The sequence below is a fragment of the Peromyscus leucopus genome, chromosome 5 (genome assembly GCF_004664715.2).
Source record: "Peromyscus leucopus breed LL Stock chromosome 5, UCI_PerLeu_2.1, whole genome shotgun sequence".
NCBI classification, from domain to species: Eukaryota; Metazoa; Chordata; class Mammalia; order Rodentia; family Cricetidae; genus Peromyscus; species Peromyscus leucopus.
The window spans coordinates 34,966,572-34,988,043 of record NC_051067.1 but is presented as its reverse complement, the minus strand read 5'-3'; the positions used below and the strand labels follow the sequence as shown (position 1 = coordinate 34,988,043).

Sequence of the window (21,472 nt, the reverse complement as noted above, 5' to 3'; positions counted from 1 at the left end):
TCTCTTTAAATCTAGACTTTTCATCAATGAATCATAATTTTGTCAGCCATAAAATAAACTACCACCATACCTTTAATAGCATACTGCTTTTTTATAATGTTGGTTTTGTTTTCATATGGGGGCTGAAAGCAACACTGTATTTTTAATGCATTGATCACATATCAGAACACATTTTTATGGCTTTTTCAACATGAAGACTTTAGCCATGGTGATATTATAAGGGCAAACACAACTCATGCTGAGTTCACAGCATTATTAGCAAAAATGAGAAGAGTAACCAAAATGCACTGTGAACGCCACCTGGACCGGAAAGTGGTGGCTCCTGGGTGTCCTTTGTTTTAAATCCTCGGGGGCGGGGAAGCAGAGTTGGTACCAGAAGACTAAAGATGAGGAGAATAAAGTCCCTTATTTCAAGACAATAGGATAGAAAAAGAGAAAGGGAGGGCCCACATGACACCAGTGTTTTGACTGTTGATCCTGGACAAGATCTTGGAAGAGTGTTAAGAGAATGGGCTGTGACAACATAGAAGAACAAGTGTCAGTCCTGCCAGACAGTGTTGGCTCCCCAGGGACAAAGCAAACTTCATTTCCTCCTCGGACAAGGCTAGCAACCTGGCAGATGAAGGAACTGCACTGGACATGATGTATTTGGGCTTAAGTGGGGAATCAGACGACGGCCCTCTTGACAACTGGAAGCTCCTGATGGAAAGACATGTGCTGACTGGGTGGGCAGTGTGTTAGGCTAATACAGGTGAGCCAGGATGCTGTCACCATCTAAGTCAGTGCCAGCCTAGGGAAGGTCCCCAGAGGCAGGGTTTTGTCCTCCATCCTTCTGCTCAACGCATGAATATTTATTATATTGCAGATTGCCAAACAAAAACAAGTGTCTGTATGGCAATCCATTCCCCTTCCCTATATACCTGCTCAGACAAGAATCTTCACAACAAAGCAAAAATGTGAGAACATTTTATTTCCCTTAAATATATTTTTTGGGTTGATGTTGTGTGTGTACACACATATGAGCGTCCACGTGCCATGGTGCACTTGTGAAGGCCAGAGGAAGTCACTTGGCTCCTTCCACCACATGGGGTCTGGAGATGCTGAGGCTTGACCTTGGCAGTAAATGCCTTGTCCTGCTGAGCCATCTTGCTGGCCCTTTATTTCCCATTTCACAAAAATAAATAAATAAATTATATATATATATATATATATATATATATATATATATATATATATATATATATATATATGTATGTATAAAAGGGAGCCCGAGACTTACTGCAGAGAGATGACTCATTGGATGTGACAAAGTCCCAAACCAGCAGAGCTGTGATTTAACCTCAAGCCTCGCCTCTTCTGACATTTCAGCTGAAACCTGGTACAGGAAAAACTACAGATACACAGGTAAAGGGTAAAAGAAAACTGACAAGAAGCAGGAGGCATTATCTGAGAAGTAACTTCAGTTAGGGGCCCAGGGTGCCCATAAAGACTCATTTTGTCCATCGATATCTTGAAACATACAACTCACTATGATTTATGAGATGGTCTAGTCGAACCAAGCTGCACTATAGATTCAGAACAAAAAGAATGATCGCCCTCCTTTCCCCCAGTTGGTCACAGGCCATCTGAGTAAAGAGACTCACCGATCATATGTGATAGTTAAGGTCCTTTCTCACACCAATGGTCCATTATCACAGTACAAGGCTAAATGGTTTAGGAAATGTATGTTGAGAGTCCGTGCTCAACAACCGGCCATGTAACCTATGGCCCCTGGAACTGATCCGCAGCTCTTGAAATGCAGAATTCCAAGTTGTCAATCACTAGTCGGTGAGAATCTCTGGTGCACTGTGGGGAAGTTCTCAGTCACTAGAATGACCACCTGCGTGTTTTCCCTCAGGTAGTTGCTGCAGGCTCCCAAATCACAAAGGAAGCAGCTGTAAAAGATGTGGCTTTGTTTGGAATTCAATATGGGGATCCCAAAGATAGTTCTGACCTGAAGGATTACAAATGGTGACACTGTCCCGGATTCCAACTCACTGGAGCCCTTCTTTATTTATCTCTTCCGATGATTTGAAGGAGAATTATCCGCATGGGCTCACATATTTGACTACTTGGTCCCCAGCTGGTGGAACTGTTTGAGAAGGATTAGGAGGGTACTACCTTGTTAGGGAAGATATGTCACTGGGAGTGGCCTATGAGGTTTCAAAAGACTCCTACTAATGCCAGTGGGCATATTCTTTCTCGCTCTCTCAGTTGTAGATCAAGATGTAAGCACTCAGCTATACCTTCATGGCACCGCCATGAACTCTAACCTTCTGAAGCTATGTCAAATTAAGAGCCTTCTTTTTATAAGTTGCCTTGGTCATGGCATTTTACCACAGCAATAGAAATGTAACCAAGACAGCCTTCTTGATGAAGTTCTAGCATTCATTATATGTTCTCTTTCTCTCCTAAGTACTCTGGGCAAAACCTGGGGTCTCGTGTTACAGAAGGAGAGAGAATCATGGAGGGCCCATACATCCAGGACTGGGAAATCCTCAGGAGTAGTCTTTTTCTTGTTCTCACCCTGACCAGGTGCTACCAGGCTTGGATCTGTAAGATCCAAGGCAAGAGATACTCTATCCAAGCCAACCAAAGGGAGGGGAATGGCAACCTACCAAAACGGCACAACAGGGAAAGGGTCTCCAAATAGCAAAGGAAATCCACATTTAAGCATATGTTGTGCTTCCTGTGCCAATAATATCCAAGCTTGTAAAAGTGCGCATGCCCTCTGGCATTCAGACGGGATCATCGTGGTTTGACTTTTATGTCAAGACTCCTTCCCTCCAACTACTTCACAGCCACCACAGTTCTCCTTTACAGCATCTCAGCTTCAGAACTTCTGTAAAAAACCACCCTCGGTGTCAGATGTCATCGTCGGCTCTTCTCGTGTTAAGACCTCTCCCCATCTTGACTTTGGGTTCTTCTCACAGGCTTTCTGCTTCCCAGCTTCTGTGAAGGGCACCAAAGCAAAACTCATGAGGTAAACAGGCCACCCCTGAGGGGGCTGTGGGGAGGAGCTAGCTTCAATCAACACTCCCTGTTCTGGGGCGTCAAGGGTTCGTGGTATTTTTCCAGGGGCTGCTGTCTGACAGCGGCTACCGGAGCCGCTTAGACACTTCCTGCTCGTGGCATTGCTGCAGCCTGTGCCGTGTGCACGGGAAGCACCAGGCACGGCATCTGCTGCCAGCACAAATCTTCAGATTAATGAAACTCCCAACCAGCGCAGCAGACGCGCCCTCAGCTTCCTCCCCTTTAATGTTATAGGAATGCATTTCAGACCTTGAGTTCATGGCCTGGATCATTTCATTTATTTTTTTTTTAATGGGGGAGGAGAGTAGAAGCTTAATTTTTCCTACCAAGACAACATCATATTCAGACACCAGCTCAGGGGCAATGTGAGAAGGATTTCATCAAACAAGAAACCTCATCGAGACTCTGGGCTTGATGTATTTTTCCACTGGAAAGAGGAAGGGGCAGGTTGTAGTTACTGGGTAGGAGAGAGTTGGGGGAGATGTTGGGAGAGATGGAGGTGGCATCTTTCAAAGCAGACTTAGAGAAATCGCTCTCATATATTCACCCCCTCAAGTCACTAGGCAAATAAAGATTTTTACAACTTCAGCTGAAAGCGGTAATGAGCAAGCGCATAAGCACTGAGTATCAGCACACCCCACCAAGAGTTCTCTGAGCCATGGCACCATTCTTGCTCCAGATGGCATGGAAAATAATTTATAAATGACAAAAGTTCAATGAGTGGATGGCAGCTGTTCCGCTCCAGCTCTCTGGCCACCCACTTCAGTAGAACTGAGAGCTTTCAATCAACTCCTGCATCCCAGAGGGCCTTCAAACAGCATCAGAACATGTGTACAATATGTTCTCAGAAAGGAGCTGGCCAAATATGAAAGATTAGAAAATCAAGTGAAATAAAAATAGAAATGCATACTGTTTTCTCCCCAATCCACAATACCAAGCAGGGACTGAGAACAAAGAACTTTACATTGTCTTCCTGTTTTGTTTTTACTTCCTTCCTGTATATTCGCTGTTAGAGAAGTATCTAGAACTTCAGCAGTGTTATTTTAAGAACAAATAGTCAATATTCACTGATCTTCCCATCTACTTAATCAAACAAAGCTTAATATGAAGGCATCTCTACCTAACATTGGGTCAATTGCTTTTTTGAAACATAAACAAAGGCACTCCCATTTTTCACTTCAGTTCTGAATATCCAGGTTTAAAAAAAAAAAGTATCACTTTGGACTTGGTAAGGTGCTTGCCAACATGCATGAAATCCTGGATTCAATCCCCAGCATTACATATATCTAGCATAGTGGTACATACCTGTAATCCCCACACTCTTAAGATGGAGGCAAGAGAATTAGAAATTCAGGGTCATCCTTGGGTATATAGTGAGGTGGAGGTTAGCCTGGTCTACATGAAACTGCCTCAAAAGAAAAAAAAATGACTCTAAAAAGTACTGTCTTGCAAAACAATAAACCCCGGACCCCTTCCCTTGGGAAAAAGAGCTCAATTGCTATTTAAGTCTTAGGGAATCACTTACACAAAGAGAGAAGAACTAACTTCTTTAATTAACTAACTGTACTAGCTAAAGTTGCCAAACTATTTTAAAAGCACACTGGCCTATAAAACAAATGCAACCTAAACAATCTGCCACATTTGGAAAAGGCAGCTGTAAGAATGGCAGAGGCAGGAGGCAAGGTTAGAATTTAAAGAGTGAAAACTTCCAGGCTAGGAAATATCACTGATGTCCATCTGCCAGACTGACTTTCTGACACCCGTTTTGATTGAGTACCAAAGCTTTCTAGTTCTGGTCCAGGCTTCAGAGAAATGCAGAAAGATGATAAACAGGAGCCTAAGATTGCATCCCTGGAGGCATGCACCCACCCACAAACTGCTGCTTTCGTCTCTTCCATAAATAGATCTCAAAGGAAGGCTGCTGAGACTCTATGAGGTGACACGTTTATCACATGCCCCGAGTCAGCTAAAGAACAAAAAGGCTTGTTTCGAACAGACCTGTAATCCCAGCACTCCAGGGACTGAGGTAGGAAGATTATGAGTTTGAGGCTAGCCTGTACTACATAGTGAGCTCCAGACTAGCCTGCACAAGTCTCTAACAAAACAAAATTAAATTCATATTAAAACCTTCACACATAAGGCACAATTTTAAATTAAGATGGCTGTAACCAAGAAAGATTTTGTTTTTATTTTTAAAGTGTGTGTGTGTGTGTGTGTGTGTGTGTGTGATGTGGTATGTGTGTGTGTGTGTGTGTGTGTGTGTGTGTAATGTGTTTGATTATGGATGCCTGACTGCCAGGGTACACATGCGGCAGTCAGAGGACAACCTCTAGGAGTTGGTTCACTCCCTTGTCCCTTTTGGGGGGGGGGCAGTCTGTCTTCTTTCTCCCACTTTGCACACTCTAAGCTTCCGGGAGATTGTCTTGTCTTCGCCTCCCATTTTGCTCTAAGATAATACGACTATGGAAGAGCCGCTGCAGGCAGTTGGTTGCTGGGTCCAGGGACATGATGGGTCACTAGGCATGTGCAGCGAGGCCTTCGCCCACTGAGCTCTCCTAAGCCTTGGTTTGATGTTTCATTCTGTTTTCACAAAACACTTTTTAAAAATAACCCGCAGTAGTGGACAACAGAACCATCCTCCAGATTCACAATGTCATTGATGGCCTTTTAATGCCTTGGAGCTAGCTACATACTTGGTCATTTTCTGTTAACCATGGCTCTATTTGTTCAGCAAGGAGTGAAAAGAGAGGGAGAGAGGGAGGGAGGGAGGGAGGGAGGGAGGGAGGGAGGGAGGGAGGGAGGAAAAGAGGGAAGAAGGGAGGGAGGAAAAAAGGGGGAGACAGACAGACAGACAGAGGAGTGACAACTAGGCTCGGAGGCACCAGATCTAGAGGAGCATAAATTTCCTGCAGTGTTTCAGCACACACATCCCCTTACTTCCTACTTGGAACTACTGATAACAAATCAGCAATGCAGAGCAGAGCTTTTTTTTTTTTTTTTTTTTTTTTTTTTGAGGAATCATAGACGTTTGGACATGTACCCAGAGCCTGGGAGCGGATAAAGGAACCTGGCAAGCTTAAAACTTATGCTAAAGATACTATGAGGATTAAATTTCATACCGAAGAAACTGTGTTCACTGCAAAAAGAAAAAAAAAAAAGCCACTAGTCAAACACATTATTCCAAACTTGGGACTAAATATATTCCATAACGCTCCAGAAAACACTGAGCCATTGTCTCCCTTCTCTGCCTTAAGGAACTTGGACAGACAGCCACCAGACAGGCAGCTGAGTTCCCCATGGCTTTCAAGGGTGATTTTCTATAGGACCATGCCCTGACTACAAAGAGACTTTACACAGCAATTCTGTAACTCAAGACGCCCTGAGTGTGCACCCTCTGCTGAATTAGTGTGAGCTCGAGGCTACTGCTTACCAGATCCACTTGCCAAAGACACAACCAAGCAAAATAGGGGTTCATGCAACAAACCAGTAACTGCCTAGAAGACAGGCTCAGAAGCAATAGAAAATGGTAGTGGCCAACACAACTGCACATGCTCCAGAGCTTCCAAAGTATGATATGCATATGAGGTCCCCTTCTAGCTACAGGATCTGACTCCCAAATGTGAAAAATCCATCCAAATAACAACTAAGCCAAATAAACAGATAACTAAAAACATATCATTAAAATGAATCTGATCATCACTGACCATTACTACTTTCTGTAATGGGGAAAATGGTGCGTATCTCAACTTCTCCACCTGGCTATCCCAAGCATGTGGCCTCTAGACACTTGAAATGGGACTCTGATAATTGAGGACCTGAATTTTTACTCTATTGCTGATGAATTTCATTTCAAATTTTAAAAAATCAGATACCATTGGCAACTACCATATTAGACACAAGGGCCCTAGAAATCTAAATCAGAATTTTTTTAAATCACCTTTAAAGCCGAAGGTGTGTAGATCAGAGCACTTGCCTAGCATGTACAAGGATCCTAGATTTGACCTAATGTACCACCCTAGATCATCAGTGAATCCTAATGGTTCAAATTATTTCAAAATCAAAGACAGAAAACAAATTTGGAATTAGACTTATAACAGACCAAACTCAGCAGGCCCTCAACACCATAAATGCAGATACCATGGTATTATGTTTGAATATGAAATGTCCCCATGGGCTCATATTTCAACATTTCCTCCAGCCTACAGCCTACCTGGAGGAAGTGCGTCATAGCCAAGCCCAGTTCCAGCCTGAACTTCCTGTCTCCTAATCAACTAAGACTCAAGTAGCTGCCTCATCTTCTTCTGGCAATTGCATCTGCAAGCCACTGTGAACTCACCCATGCCTTCAAACCATAGGGACTGTATCCCATCAAACTGTGAGATCAAATACATCCTTCCTCCCCTAAGCTACTTCTTCCAGGTTCATAACAGTGACAAGACATAACCAAAACACACAATAAAAGGTGACATGGGACAGCAACCCAAAAGTGTTTGTACTTTAAAGTATTACACACCTCATTTTATTTTTCATAAGCTGAAGTATTCTACAGATGACATTAGGATCTAAAGAAGCAAAAGCAAGGAACTGTTTAAAAAAAAGGAATTGGGTCACTTTATGAGTACTTAGGGAGGAAAAGCACAATTTAAAAAAATTCTTCCAGCTGGAGAGATGGCTCAAGGGTCAAGAACACTGACTGCTCTTCCAGGAGGAGATTCAATTCCCAGCACCAACATGGCAGCTTGCAACTGTCTGTAGCTCCAATTCCAGGGGATCTGACATCTTCTTACCAATGCACATAAAATGAAATTGAATAGAGCTTTTAAAAAAATCCATTTCACTCAGTTGGCATTGTCTGGCCTGAATTTTAAGAATGAGATGGTAGAAAGGACCCCTGTCTAGCACTTAACAGTTTGCATTCTTGTACCTTGACAGACATAACAGTGAGATGATTCTGTCAGGTGTAAACAGAGTTTTCACACCTCTACCAATGTGTGCCTTCGTTATTATCCAACATTTAATTAAGTCACAACACCAGAAAACATCTGGTAGTAAACTTTAGCACATGCACTGTACACCATGAATGGCAGAGTGCTGGAGCCCTAAGTGGTAGCTCCGGCAGAGAGGGTGATACTGAGAGGAGCAGACACAGTGCAAGCAGCCCGGACTGAGGGACAAGCGGGCACCACTGGACTGGGCGCCGCAGCTCTCCTTTGTGTGAGCATGAGGTCAGATCTTGCGGAAGCAGGGTTTCCTTCTCTGAAGGTGGGACTAATCAAACTGACCTAACGCCGAGTCAAGCACAGTTGCAGGATTCTGCAGACAGAAGCGAATGAGAGTCCCTTTCCTGCCCCTGTTACTACAGGATCATCTTTAGTAATAACAAATAGTAGTTTGAAGCAATCACCACCTCACTGTCACTTCACGAGACTCTGTACAGACAGACCCTATCCTAAAATCCAGTCTGTAAAAACTTCTTTATCACACAGAACAAGAGGGAGTCTTTGATTGGTCTCGTGGACACCAGGGCATGGCTGTCTTGAACAATCACCCCAGCAGTCTTTCCCATCACTAGAAACAGGCTCTTTCTATTTCTTCACACATTGTCAGACATCAGCTCAGTTTTGCAAGAGAGATGAATGAAACAAGAAGTTCATGTAAGTCATAAATTCTTTAAAACAACAACAACAAAGAATATAACCAGCTACCAAGGCCATGGGGAATATCTAGTCTAAGCCCTGCTTTTGGTTTTTGAAGCCTCAATGTGGAGAAGACAACACTGTCTGCCCCAAATTTCTCAGAATTCTATTCCAAGGCTATTCCTGTGTTAGGACATTGCATCAAAAGTTGACATCAATATTGACTCAGCCGGGCGGTGGTGGCGCACACCTTTAATCCCAGCACTTGGGAGGCAGAGGCAGGCGGATCTCTGTGAGTTCGAGGCCAGCCTGGGCTACCAAGTGAGTTCCAGGAAAGGCGCAAAGCTACACAGAGAAACCCTGTCTCGAAAAACCAAAAAAAAAAAAAAAATATTGACTCAGAACTCAGTAGTCCTGTGACCCTCCGGCTTACTGAAGATGCTACTGAGTGAAATAATAAAATTATAGCAAATTATGATGTATACACAAAAAAATGCATAGCGAGCACAATCTCTTATTACTGCATTTAGATTCAGGCTTTATTTAAGCTGGAAGTAAGTGGTCCAGGTCAGTAATTTGAACTCATAAAACAATGGAAATCTTTGAGAAAAGTAAGTGCATGTGTATACACACACATACAGAGAGACACAGAGAGAGGAATGTATATACTCTATAGGATTAAAAATTAATTTAAATACTGAGGATTTATTACTCCTGTTTCTCAGCAGATTACTGAGAAATTGTATCACTTCCCTCTCCTCTTGCATGTAGCAGAAATCTAAAACTGCATTTGACCTGCCCTGCAGCTAATATTCCTCCCACAGGCTGATTCCTTTAAAAAGCACAGAAGAAAGATGAGCTGCCCAAACCCAACAGCTTATTCCCATATAAATATGACTAATGAAAAATGTAGAAAAACATTGTCTAAAACACATTTCAGATATTATCAATATGTTAGTTTCTATTTTTCAGTGCTTCCAGTTACCTAAGCCAACTGAATTGGCTGGCCCTTCATCTCAGAGGGAAAAATTAAAAATAGTTTCACATAATGAATAATTATGGTGTGCACTGATAATGTACATGTCTGAGCCTTGACTCTTCTTCACCCCTTCTTTGGTAAAAGGTTCCCAAGTGTTCAGGTTACATTAGCAACCTGAACTCATTTGCTGAGATTTTTCCCTGAACTTCAGATGTTATGGGCCATTATGAGTGTCGGCCCAAAGACTCAAGCCTTATAATCAGAATTCTATAACTGGTAGCTGAATGTACTAAGTTTCTATTTATCTCTGTAAAGTAAGTGTTTTATACCACAAGGTCCGTGATTGGGAAAATTAGGTGAGAGAATAGAGGCAAACTATCCCTTGGACAGTATGAAAGCCAATACCCATAAAAGTGGGCAATAGCATTACATCAGCTATAACAGACAACCAATACATGTACAGTTTTTCTAGTTGCTTGGATTGAGTTCCAACTATTCAGTTTAGGCAGTCCTTTTACCTCAGCCTACCAGGTAGCTGGAAATACTTGTGTCACTGGCCTGTGAGATAGCTCAGCAAATAAATGTACTTGCAGCCAAGCTGGAAGACTTGAGTTTTATCCTCAAAACTTGTGTGGCAGAAGAGAAAACAAACCACTTGATACAAGTTATCCTCAAATGTAAACACACACACACACACACACACACACACACACACACACACACACGGTGGGGGGGGCTAAATAAATGCAGAATTACAGGTGTCTATTATTTCATTTGATTTAATACCTCGTTTTGAAAACAAGTAAACCAAAGCTTTCTTTATGGTATTTTCGAACTTTGTGAACTGGACAAACATACTCCACTAAAGATGAGCAACACAGGCAGGGTGGTACGCCTTTAATCCCAGCACTCGGGAGGCAGAGGCATGCGGATCTCTGTGAGTTCAAGGCCAACCTGGGCTACAGAGCGAGTTCCAGGAAAGGCGCAAAGCTACACAGAGAAACGCTGTCTCAAAAAACCAAGAAAATTAAAAAATTAAAAAAAAAAAAAAAGATGCGCAGCACTGGAAGAGAGGAGGTCAAAGGGCAAGTGAGGACCCCAGCATAAAATAAAGACTCCATTCAGTCTCTGCGAGCCCCTATCAGCCCAGGTTAGCTGACTGTGTGAGCCTTTCCATGGTGTCTCTGACCCCTTAGCTCCTACACTCCTTTCTCCTCCTCCTCTGCACTCTGCGTACATGTTACAGCTGTGTATCGTGGTCCTCTTATGGGACTCCGCACAGTGAGAACAGGGGCTGTCTCCAAGTCTTATACTGGCTTTGGGGGCCCTACTGCTGATACTGGGTCCCCTTGCCCAGCCTTAGTACATAGGGAGGTGCTTAGTCTTACTGCAACTTGATATGCCATGTTTTATTGATACTCATAGGATATCCGACCTTTCCTGGATGGAGATGACAAAGGATTAGGGGGTGGGAGAGGGGAATGAACAGAGGGACTGGAAGGGAAGGTTGGGGAGGCTACAGCCAGGTTGTAAAATAAATAAATGAATTAAAAAAATAAAGACTCAAAGGTAAGGATGGCATGTTCTAAGAGCAACAGTGGAGAACCCCACTTGAGTAGCTGTAAATTAAACTAGGAAAGGCAGTAGGGTTCAGCCTAGATCTTCACGGAGAAGTAGAGGAGATGGCGACAGTAGCGCCACAGTTGTTGTCAATCACGGGGGCTTGGCACGTGCACACCTCAGCCTGTACAAGGGATTCATTTGGAAATCACGGCTGGTAACAGAACACTGCTCACCTAGGACAAGCCTAGTCACGCTAAGAAAGGCCAAGCCGATTCTATCTGCAGAGACTAGAGCAGCACTGAGAGCAGACAGATGCAGACAGAGTGGTGAATCCCATAGAGGGCAACCCAAAAGCAGTGTGCAAGAAGAGCTCACACAAACATGGAAGCCAATCTGGCCTGCCGCACAGGCTGACTCGGCGTGCTGTTTGCACTACGGCTTAATAAACTGGATTTGAACTGGGAAACAAGAGCAAGTGGTTGCTCTTTGTTCACTGAGTGGGAAAACTGGCAATGGGAAGGAGCTGGGTGAGGAGCCATGCCCAGAAGAGGGCATGGAAAGATGCAGGGCCAGAAACAGGCATGCCCTTTCCCAAAGCTGAGTCAGTTCACACACACAGTGCAAGACTCGGCGTCCTAAAGCCAGATGAGCAGGAGTTTGGGTCATGACCATGAACAGTGAAGGTCGAGGCACAAACAAGGACTGGGATTCTGGCTGAAGAAATGTAAAAGACAAAAATGGGATGGGCATTTTAAAAAAGGGACAAAGAAAGTTCTTCCTGGTCTAACAAAAGAAAATGCTATTGTATGGAGATACTAAAGGCTTCTTCACAATCCTCCCTGGGGCATGAGCAGAGCTTTCTGTACAGGCAGTAACTCGTATGAGCTACTCTTCTACTCACTGTGACCAATTACCTAACAAGACACCTTAAGGAAAAAAGGATTTAATTTTGGCTCACAGTTTACAGGAATATAGTCCATCACAATAGTGCGGACATGGTGGCCAGGGCTCTATCCTTGGTACTGGAAGCCCATGGTATAGCTTGTTACATCTCTGTGGATCATGAAAAGAGACAGGATAAGAAGTGAGTTCAGGATACAAACCAAAAATTCTACAAACCCTCCCTAGCAAACCACTTCCTCTAGCATGGATACACCTCCTATGGGTTCCACAACCTGCCAGGACAGACCACTAACTGGTGAGCTCGAGTATTCCAACACTCGAGCCTGTGGGGCACATTTCACACTCAAATCGTACTAGTATTTACCGTCTCTTTCTTCATCATTACAACCTTCCTCTCCTGCTTTCTTGTTGTGATTGCTAGAGATGCTGAATGACCCAAGGGCTCACTGCCTGTGTAGACAACAGCTGAGTTCCAACTCCGAAGCCTCAGGAAGGTGTCTGAGGCCTTTTCATTTATCTCAGACTGAAGCAGCAAAGATTGCGGGCACAGTTATTGAACTTAGAGAGCTTACATTCTAGTGCAGCCATGAGGAAAATGACAAATTTTAAGTTAGGTAAAGCCAAAGAGATAGAGGAATGAAAAGGGCAAAAATATACAGATGAAATGTTGAATAATGAGTATGCAAGACCGGGCAGACTGTATTTGATTTTGTAATTGGGGGATGTAAAATCCGGGATGGAGTTTTTTTAAAGAAGTTTCCAGGACAAATGGCAAGAAGGAGATGACCTGATCACTGGCAAACAAAGAACTCAACAGTCAACACACTCAAGCGGGAATGTGGTCTAAGTTGAGCACCTATTGCTGACCAGATGCTATACCGACCTCACACACTACCTTTCCTCTTAACTCTCAGAGGAATTCTTCAAGTTGTTTGGTCCTGTCCAAACTTGATGAATGAGAAAACAAAAGCAGGTTCATAAAAACTAAATGTAAATTGTCAATTTGGTATAATCTGGAGGTCCTGGAAGGTGGCCCTCTGAGCATGCCTATGGGGGATTATCTTGATTGCCATTAACTGATATGGGAAGACCCTCTCACTTTGCAGAGACCATTTCCTGGGTAGGAGATCCCAAACCATAATGAAGAAAGGAAAGTGGGCAGAATAAGCATTCACTGTTCTCTTCTAAATAAGGACATGATGTGACTAGCTGCTTCAAGCTCAGGCTGCCCTGACTTTTCACCGTGATGGAGTGTACTTTGAAATCTAAGCCAAAATACATCCTTTCTCCTAGAAGTTCTTCTGTCTGCATATTTTATCACAGTAACAGGAAAAGAAATTAGCTATCACCCACGGTGGACAGATAAATGATCACATTTAACAACAAAGTCAAGGCATGATGCTTTGACCAAGAGTATGGAAGGATAACAAGAGACTAGGGGCGACTGTAACGACTAGTGAGGCTTGCACTGTGGGACAGTGGTAGATGCAGAGTGCCTGTAATCTCACTACTCAGAAGGCAGAGGCTGGAGAACCAAAGTTCAAGGTCATTTTTAACTACAGAGGGAGTTCAAGGCCATTCTAGGCTACATGAGGCTTTCTTTCAAAAAAAAAAAAAAAAAAGTATCAGGATAGAAGAAGCGAATGAGATAAGTAACCCATAGAGACCAGCAAACAATACCTGGGAGTAGGCTTTGGGAGAACATGGCCGCTAAATCTAGAAATGTACTGCTAACTACTAAAGGATTAGGAATCCAAAGGAGGTCTACTGAGCTTTCAACAGTAGATGCATTAGCTAATGAGATAGTGTATGGAACATCTGGGTAAAGAAACCCTAACAGGTACGTAGGAAGATGAACTTAAATTCAAAACAATTAAGAAGACGCTGAGCCTTATGATGATGGGAAGGGCTCACTTGGCCATAGTCAGTTGAAGAATATTTCTGTGTCATCCTATAAAGAAGTGTAATATCTGTGTTGGCTACTGGTGCAGACCAATATTTTTCTGACATTCAGGAAACACAAAAAGCTCCTGCCACTGCTGTTACAAAAAGCACAAAATTGCAGGCACACATGCGAGTTTACACACACACACACACACACACACACACACACACACACACACACACGAATTTAGCTTTAACTTAATAGCCCTTCTACACAGACATACTCAAAATGACAAGCAAAATGCCATGTTATTTAGATTCATGTGCACAGTGTTAAAATGCTGTGAAATCATGTAGGCTTTGACTGTCTGATGTTATTCAATTGATGTCGTTAAAACAGAAGAATTAGTCTTATAATTACTCCCTTATGGGTTTGACAGTCTGCCTAAAAAAAGGAAGAGTACTCATCTCTGTCCCAAATTACCTTATCTGGGGGGAAATTAGGTGGGTTAAAGACAGCAAAACCCACATTTCAACAACCCCATGTGAAGAAAAAGAAATGTACACCAGTAAGGAAGAACCACCCTAGGGTGACTCAGAGCTGCAGCCCATCAGGCTCTGTAGGCTGGGTGACTCCACTGTGAGGATCTAGTAAGGATGGACAAATCCTTTCTCTCCCTCCTGGGTGCTGGCCACACTCAGCACTCCAAAACTTCATCAGCCTGCTCACATCTGATGTATAAATTCCACTGTTGTATATGATTTAAAGTCTACAATAACCCTGGCCAAACTGTAGAGACATAACTGCTGAAAAAAATGACCCAAAATTCTGGGTCATGTAATTAATTGCAAGTAGTTGGGGGTGGGGGAGAGAGATGGCCTAGTCAGTAAAGTGTTTGCTGCAAAGTGTAGGGACCCAGCCCTTCCAGACCCAAGCGGCCAAGCTCCACCCTACAGAAAAAAAAAGACAAGATCAGGCCACAAAATCCCACCAATCCTAGGCCACCCCAGAAAGTTCCACTCCCAAGAAACTACATATAGCCTGCCTGCTGATCAGTTCTTCTCTCCCAAGTACAGGCAGCCACATTCCTACGTTTTTCCCAGTAAATCTTGTGTGAGGTTGGTTGTGTGATGTGATTGTGGCATTTCTTGGCTCCTGACCCGGGTACCTTTCCCCCCCTCAGAGCTGTAACACTTACACCTACAGTTGGATCTCCAGCACCCATAGAACAAGCAGGTGTGGTGGGCCTTATGCCTGTAATACCACGGCTCAGGATTCAGAGACAGGAGGATCTTGAACCATGATGGCCAGCCAGTCTAGCTGAATCAGCAGCCTCATCTCTCTCTCTCTCTCTCTCTCTCTCTCTCTCTCTCTCTCTCTCTCTCTCTCTCTCTCTCTCTCTCTCACACACACACACACACACACACACACACACACACACACATTCAAATAAGCCCCAGATAGAAGTCGTTTTCCTTTCTATTTATGACTTTGGCAGACCGTTCTTTGCATGATTCTCAGAGAGGAGAGAATCTAATTTAATAGGAATCAAATGCAAACCTTAATATTAGTTACTGGTCTGAGGCCACACTATCAGAGATAAATAGTTACTGGAGTATGGCTTGCTGGCAAAAGCCATCGATTGGGAACAGAAAACCAGATTTCAATTCCATCCTCTCACAGTTTAACTGAATCTTAAATGAGTCATTTTACCTACGTCAGAACAATTAGTGTTCTTACTTACGATATGTTAAGGCATAAGTAAGATATTTCCTAGAAGAAATCATTCTACGCTCAAACGATAATATTTCTATTGAGAATTACAAAACTCTCAATTTCTGTAGCTATTTTACAATTATTTTATGGACCATATTGTATTATTCAGCTATGTCACATATTAGCTCCAAGTCTTCAGAAGAAATCTTGTGTGAGTTGATACTTTGCTGCTGTAACAAAATACCCGAAATACTCAACTTATAAAGAGAAACGGTCCTTTTTTTGTTGGCAGTGGTTTTTAATTTTTCCTCATGGTTTTGGGGGTTCTAGCACCATGATAGGTTAGTTCTGTTACTATGGTCTTTTGGCAAAGAAGCATGTCATAGTAGAGGTGTGTGGCAGAGCAAAAGTGTTCATATCATGTGCTCCAGGGGCTAAAGGCACAAACAATCAACATGTAACCGCAACATCAGAGCTATGGGTAGCTCTATAAAAAAAGAATGGAGAGGTGTTGTTTTTGCAGAACAAAGTAAAATACCAATGGATTGAAGTACATCAAAATTGAAGAGTTCTTTTCAATAAAGAATATAATGGGGCTGGAGAGACAGCTCAGGTGGGCGAGCACTTTCCATACAAGTGTAGGGACTTCTCTCTAGAACTTACAGAAGATCAGGGGAGTCTGTAAAGCCCAGCGCTCCTAGAGGAGAGACAGGAGGCACTGGCAAAAGCTGCAGCTAGTCAGGCATTCCCAGTTAAAAACACCAGAGACTCTCTGTCTCCAACAAGGTAGAAGAAATGAGAACGGAAGTGACCCTTTGACCTCCACCTGCAAGCTATGGCAGGAACACACACGAGATTACAGTTATCAATGTTCACAGAAGAAGAAATGCTTGTCATGTGGAAGAATCAAGCAAGGCCTCCCAGAGTATACAAAAGGCACTTCTGTATCAATAGGAAAAATATAAAATCTTTCAGGGGAAAAATTCAAATAAATGTGAAGGGAAATGTATAGGAGAGGATAATTTTCAAAGGAAAAAGTATAAAGATATAATCACTCATCCAAGGAAATAAGACAAACATATCCACCTTAGAAAGAGGGGAAAACAGAGAAAGCTTGCTAATGCCATGTGCCAGTGTGGAAGTGGATATTTAACACTCATGCTGGCAGAGTCTCCCACTGATGAGAAGGGATCTGACAGTGCTTTACAAAATCACACTGAAAACATGCAAGCATGCATGTGTCCGTGCACTCTCTGATACAGTAAATTTATTTGCTTAGATCCAAAATAACCTTCCCTCGGTGTTTTCCAATAAGGTATGTGTCTATGGTTTTTCATAGCACTCACATTTGTGATAAGAAGGCTTGGAGACAATGCGACTCTTGACCCTGGGGGAGAACATGAATAAAATGTAGACTCCCACGTGCGCTGTTGAATGCAATGAATTTGATGTATGAACAAAAGGAGCAACTGAAAATATAATGCCAAGGGGAGAAGATACAAAGAAATAAATGAGATCCATAATGTATATAAATTAAAAATGCAATTACAACAAAGTAACAACGTGTTTTATAATATGCACACTGATAGGTGCAAACACTTTGGCTGGATCCTAAACAAGGATGGCAGGCTTCATGTACAAACCAAAAGGGACATACAAACAAGCAAGTGGAGCCCTATGAAAGTGTAGGTATACATGTGTATGTACATATGGATCACCAAACCCAATTTTTACAAGACAACACACTTCAGCCATACCTAGGGCACCCTGTATTTCCTATTTTATTTTTAGTGTTGATCTCTAGCAACTACAATGATTGCAGGCGACAATTTTCTACCTAAAACCCCAAGGCAGACACTTAGGAGAGGTTTAGAGTGGGTCCCTGGAATAGTTGGAGGTGTCATGCATCCAATCACCAGCTGAGGGTCAAGAGGCAACCCGGCAAGGGGACAAGACAAGGTGTCTTTCTTCTGCTGCCTCCTCCAAAGTGTCACATCCTAGGGCCAGTGGGGGGCGGAGCAGGCTGTTCTGGGCACTGACGGCACTTCCGGACAGTGAACTTTTCACCCCAACTTCAGCCCTGACTTGTCTGACTGAGGCCAAAAATCAAAGCAGGAAGCAATGTGCCCCTGGAGAATGCATACGGGGAAATTTTAAAACAGAGGAACACCTTATAGCACCTTAAACCTACCAAAGTAAGTTGCAGAACTATGAAGACCAGCTTTTCTCTTAATAAATGGGAAGCTGGAAACAAGAGAGGACACATGGGGAAAAACAGGCTGATTTCAATAGACTAGCACCCTGGGGGGAAGGAGGGAGAGGGACGGGGGATGGCAGGGAGAATCAGTCAGCATGGTCCTCACCGGTTTTCATTTAACATACAAAAAAACAAAGCACACTAGAATTTCTATCACCAAATAACTAAACACTGCCTTTCTCAGGAGGGCACCTTTATGGCTTCCTTAAACCAAAGGTCTTCCTAAAGTATGGTTACTGAACCTTTAGAGAAAGCATTTAGCTATAGCTAAGACATAACTTTCTCAGAATTAAACAGTTCTGGGTTAAAGGATGGAGGATACTCATCAAGGCACGGAATTCTCTCCACCTTCATGCATGTGCCCAAGAAGAAAGATGAGAAGGCATGGTGTTCTAGTCACACTGCATGGTTCTGTCTCTGTCATCACCGAGGACAGGGTGAACAGGCAATAGTATTGTCACACCACAACCCAGTGGCTATAGTTTGGATCTGGAGTATTCTCCACAGGCCTTTGCATTAAAGACTTGGTCACTAGCCTGTGGAACAAATGGGAGGTGGTGGAACCTTGTTTAAAAGGTTTGGCCTATAAGGAAGGAGTTAGTCAATTGGAATGCATGCCCTTGAAGGCGTACCGGGACCCCCAGCTACCTGCCCATCTTATCTTTCTTTGCTTCCTAGCCATTATGAGGTGAAAAGACCTCTTCTATCACACCCTTGTACCATGATACACTCTGCTGCTACAAGTCCAAAGCAAAAGGGACAAGTCCATGAAGTGAGACCTCTGAGACTGTGAGCCAAGGCAAGTCTTTCCTCCTTATACACTAATGGTTTCAGACACGGTGTCATAGCAGTTGAAAGCTACAATGTCCGTGTAAACCAGAGGATGGGTGTTGTGCATGGATCCCAAACAGCAAATGGTCTGAGCCTAGGTTTGCCATGGGAATCTGCCAGGACTATAATTAGCACTGTACTTATAAACAAGGCTGACGAGATAGCTTAGCAGAAGGAGCTTAATGCAAAGCCTGGTAACCTGAGTTTGATCCTGGGGATCCACACAGTGGGTGGAGAATACCAACTCCTGCAAGCAAATTCGTATGCATGCACACACACACCAAATTTATAAACACATGCAATAGCACATGGAGAGAAAGAACTAACTTATAATTAAAGCATACTGTGTCCCACAAAATCCCTATTACACAAGGCATCTATAAGAGAAATCAAATGTATAACTGAGAATAATGGCCTTGGGTTTACCAGATAGGAAGAGGGTGAAGAGGTGGCCATTCAGGGAAACTGAGGCAGGCAGGTGACAGCAGGTGTATCTACTGCATTGTTCTAATCCAGTTGCTTGTTACCAGATGAAAGAGGACCACACAGTACACAGTACGGGTTCAAGATTTTGATGAAATCTATGAAAGGACAGCAAGCCTAAAACAACCATTTCCTAAAAAGACTCTTTTAATGTGGCTTCTCAAGATTATAATATTCCTTTCACAGATGAAGGAATGTGCCTCCATAGATGTTGAGCGAGGTCCTCAGAATGACATGATGGCAGAGCTACCATTGATTCACAGTGCTTTTCAGTGAGCATACTGATTTCCAAAACAAGCAGACTCAGCTGAAAAAAAGCTAGGAAAACCTATGTTGCCATAATCCCAAGCACTGGGAGATGGAAGCAGAACAATCAGCAGTTCAAGTTCAGCTCTGCTATGTAGCAAATTGGAGGCCAGCACCATCCACACGAAATTGTGTCTCAAAAATGAAACAAACAAAAACCACTAGAAAAAGGGGTGGTAGAGGCTATCCTTAGCAAGTCCAAAGCCCTGGGCTCTAGCCCAAGCACTCATTTCTCTTAATGTAGCCAAGCATGGGGCACAGACTCGTAATTAGCATTCAAGAGGCATTAGCACAAGGACCTCAAATTTGAGAGCAGCTTGGGCTATATAACCAATCAGTGGACCAACCAACCAATCAATCAATACACACAAAATGTAGATTAAAATGTAAAACTGAGACCAGGTTAGGCTTCATAAGTATAAACTGATGACATCCTCATCCTGGTTTTGATATTGCACAGAGGATGATAGATACAATATATGATGCAAATGGATACTCATGCGTATAATCCCAGTATTTGGGAGTCCAAGACAGGAGGATTGCTGTAAACCCAAGGTCATTCTGTTCTATACAGTACGTCCCAGACCAGCCTGGGCAACACAATGGAAGCACCTTAAATAACTAAAAGAGAAAAATAACAGTTTGGGGGAAAGCTGAGTGAGGGAAGAGGCAGGTACGTGAAAACTGGATAATGTTTATACCTACTTAAAACCTAAATTACATGCCTGTCCTGGATCTCATTCTGTAGACCAGGCTGGCCTTGAACTCTGCCTGGCTCTGCCTCCCAAGTGCTGGGATTAAAGGCATGCGCCACACTGCTCAGCTGATGTACATATTTTAAAAATTATTCTCAGGTATTTGCATGGTCTGAATACAACAAGAAATGAAATATACTAGTTCCTTGCTATTCTCACTCAATGTTAATAGACTTTTTATTAAGTATATAATATCACAGGGTATCATACTATATCTTCTACATAAAGTTATATGTTCAAATTTTCTTCCTATTTTTTCTACCATATTTATTTATAAAACCAAAAATATATAGCTGCCAGTCATAACTAAAACTCAACATGAATAGAATAAAATACATAGCTGATTTGAATGAATATTTCATAAGAAAACTCTCATATTCATCATGAGGTTATTGAGCAATTTTTTTCAAGTATTGATATAGGACAATTTTAAAACCACTAGCATTTGTTCAATGCCATGTGCCATTAAATTTATTTATATCAAAACACTATACAAGGAAAAGTAATGTATCTATTTTTTATATAGAGAGAAAGATAGATTCTCAAGGGCTAATTTGCCAAAATGACATGTCTGCCACACTTTGCCACTCTTAAAAGCATCCACAGCCTTCCTTACCAGTGAGACTATAATGGTAACATAGCCATTCTAAGTGTGTTTGCACATTAATTTTTTTTTTCAGTATTCATTCCTGGCTCCTATTTAAAGCTAAAGTTTGTTACCAAAGCTGAAGAAAAATCTTACAGGAATGAGAGAAATACGAGCGGAATTCCAGGCAGCAATACAGGCGTGCTCAAGTGCGAAACCCGAGAAGAGCATCTGCCAAGTTCCTCTCGGCCCCGCCTGATCTTGTCTCACTGATGATCTGTGTCCAATGTCTCTCTCTCTCTCTCTCTCTCTCTCTCTCTCTCTCTCTCTCTCTCTCTCTCTCTCTCTCTCTCTCTCTCCCCCCACTTCCTCCCTGTTCCAGAAGCATGTAAAAAGCAGGAAGAATAGACTGGCAAAACTCCTGAAAAGACACTGAGAACACTAGAGAGTGAGGAAGGGCTCTCTAGTAGCTTTATTCTAGGTAGGGAAAATTCTAAGAC

General features: G+C 42.7%; 1 long non-coding RNA gene across 2 annotated transcripts in view; it reads right to left on the bottom strand.

Annotated features, from left to right (window-relative positions):
* The window catches only part of LOC114700992, a 172,655-nt gene that overhangs the window by 106,414 nt on the left and 44,769 nt on the right, over positions 1-21,472 (bottom strand). The window contains exon 4 of one of the 2 annotated variants that reach the window (XR_003735751.2): positions 1,263-2,991. The exons of the other annotated variant lie outside the window; for it this stretch is intronic. This is a non-coding gene — a long non-coding RNA (uncharacterized LOC114700992). Of the gene's footprint in view, positions 1-1,262; positions 2,992-21,472 lie in introns of those variants that run through there. 2 annotated transcript variants of the gene reach the window in all.